The 2,500-nt window shown below is 57.3% G+C and overlaps 1 non-coding gene across 1 annotated transcript in view; it reads right to left on the bottom strand.

The window, feature by feature from the left end:
- LOC126430974 (small subunit ribosomal RNA) overlaps positions 1-329 on the bottom strand; it is a 1,909-nt gene extending 1,580 nt beyond the window's left edge. The window contains exon 1 of the ribosomal RNA XR_007577463.1: positions 1-329. This exon is cut by the window's left edge and continues 1,580 nt beyond it. This is a non-coding gene — a ribosomal RNA (small subunit ribosomal RNA).
- Positions 330-2,500: the final 2,171 nt, after the last annotated feature.

Genomic DNA, 2,500 nt, shown 5'->3' with positions numbered 1-2,500 from the left:
TAAGGCAGACATTTGAAAGATGCGTCGCCGGTACGAGGACCGTGCGATCAGCCCTAAGTTATTCAGAGTCACCAAGGCAAACGGACCGGACGAGCCGACCGATTGGTTTTGATCTAATAAAAGCGTCCCTTCCATCTCTGGTCGGGACTCTGTTTGCATGTATTAGCTCTAGAATTACCACAGTTATCCAAGTAACGTGGGTACGATCTAAGGAACCATAACTGATTTAATGAGCCATTCGCGGTTTCACCTTAATGCGGCTTGTACTGAGACATGCATGGCTTAATCTTTGAGACAAGCATATGACTACTGGCAGGATCAACCAGGGAGCTGCGTCAACTAGAGCTGAGCAGCCGGCCGCCCGGGAGTGTGTCCCGGGGGCCCGCGCGAACACGCAAGCGTCCGCTCAATTATTCTGCAAACAGGAGGAGGCTGAGCTCCCCTGCACAACACACCTCGAAACCCTCTCAGGTCCCGGCGGCGCGCAGCGCCGTCCTAAGTACTTGGTCGGGTTCGAGAGAGGCGCAATCGCCCGGAGTTAGGCGAGTAGACGCTTTAGGTGCGACCACCCGTGCTCCCAACTGAGCTTGCCGCTGCCGACAGAGGCCCGGGAGCGTGCTGTCGTGGCATTGCCGGCGGGAGACAACACGCGCCACCTACGGTGACCGGCAGCTCCAACGCCAGCGCCACAGAAGGACAAAAGCCCTACTTGGGTGCCGAAGCGAACTCTCCCAGCACAGCGCACGCGCCAACACGTCCGCACAGCTGCGATACAAACCACCTGCGAGAACCGCTGGGGCGACCGAGCAGCAGACGGCGTCGCGGCGCCGAGCGCCGGGCGGCGGCGCATCCTCAGCGCACAAAGTCCTCAATCGGACCAGCACACTGCAGATGGCCACCGCGCTTCGCACCGGGCCCGCGAGGACCTACTTTGGCCGCAAGGCGCCGCGAGCAGGGGGCGCCGGCGCGCAGCTGCGCCGCCTGCCGCGTCCGTCGGCCGGCGCGCCTGCCACCGGCCGCCCCCACCAGCCGGCTGTAGCGCGTGCGCCCACGCACCGCGCTGCCAGCACGCCGGGCGGCCCCCCCTCACCGGCCGGGGACGGTCCCACCCAGCCACCGCCGCGTATCGCCTCACACCCAGATCCCCTTTCACGTTCGTGGGCATGGTGGGTCCCCTTTCACGTTCGTGGGCATGGTGGGTATCCCTGAAACAACCGGTTAATAGCTCGACCGATCGTCGCCAACACTGATTCACCTCTAGCGAGAACAACCGCACCACAACGGGTTACCGGTTGTTCATTTGCGTAACGTCACCAGCAAACGTACACGTCCATCGCCATTTGCAACGAGTATTGCATGCCTGTGTCAGGTGTCACAACACACTACGTCTGCCCACATAGACGCAACAACATGTGCACGCCTAGAGAACACGTGGAAGGTAGACCCCGTACGTATGCGGTGTCCATTGCGCGAACGACTGTCAGCCCGCCTCTGCAGCATGTCGCAGATGTGGAACGCGGTGCAACATGCTATCACGGTGTGTGAGAAGAGACGACTACGTCCGAATACACGCTCCACTACATCAACAGACTGCTCATGCTGATCGCCATCCAGGGCGTCCGTTCCTCCCACACGTCTGTATGGCGTACCACACTGCAATCCAGCTCTTATAGGGAGACGACACGTAGCTGCGTGCACAATATTTGGACTGTATGGTCCGCCGTTGCTAGGCGCTGTCGTCATACGGTCACATGGGCCACGATGTATCATTCAGTACATACGGAGCAATGTGCAGTACAGTTTGTGGGTTTTGCGTACATCGGCGGACAGGTGACAGGCCGTACCACAACGTAGGCTGAGTACGTCGGCATGCGAAGGGCATTGAACATGCAAACTTCTCACCGACCAGCTTGCGAAGGCAGGGGGGAAGGGGGGGGGGCATGTACGTCCTGCTGCTATCCACACTACAGTGTATAGCAGGAGCATGTGGAAAGTCAGCAACACCTGCAAGGTGTTTAACATGACGCGATACACAGGGGACCGGGCAGTGCGAGTAGCGAACTATATTGCGAGGGTTGCGGTTAGGCAACACTACACTACTTTAACGGGTTGCATAACAATTACAGAGCAGGTTCAGCGACAACGTGCGTCAGGTTAAGGCGCAATATAGTTTAGGTTACGGCGCACTTTAGGTTAGGTTAAGGCACATTATAGGTTAGGTTAAGGCACAACATGGGTTACGTTAAGGCACAACATGGGTTACGTTAAGGCACAACATGGGTTACGTTAAGGCACAACATGGGTTAGGTTAAGGCACAACATGGGTTAGGTTAAGGCACAACATGGGTTAGGTTAAGGCACAACATGGGTTAGGTTAAGGCACAACATGGGTTAGGTTAAGGCACAACATGGGTTAGGTTAAGGCACAACATGGGTTAGGTTAAGGCACAACATGGGTTAGGTTAAGGCACAACATGGGTTAGGTTAAGGCACAACATGG

This window comes from Schistocerca serialis, unplaced genomic scaffold (genome assembly GCF_023864345.2).
Source record: "Schistocerca serialis cubense isolate TAMUIC-IGC-003099 unplaced genomic scaffold, iqSchSeri2.2 HiC_scaffold_1073, whole genome shotgun sequence".
Lineage (NCBI taxonomy): Eukaryota > Metazoa > Arthropoda > Insecta > Orthoptera > Acrididae > Schistocerca > Schistocerca serialis.
This window is presented reverse-complemented; position numbering and strand designations above follow the sequence as displayed.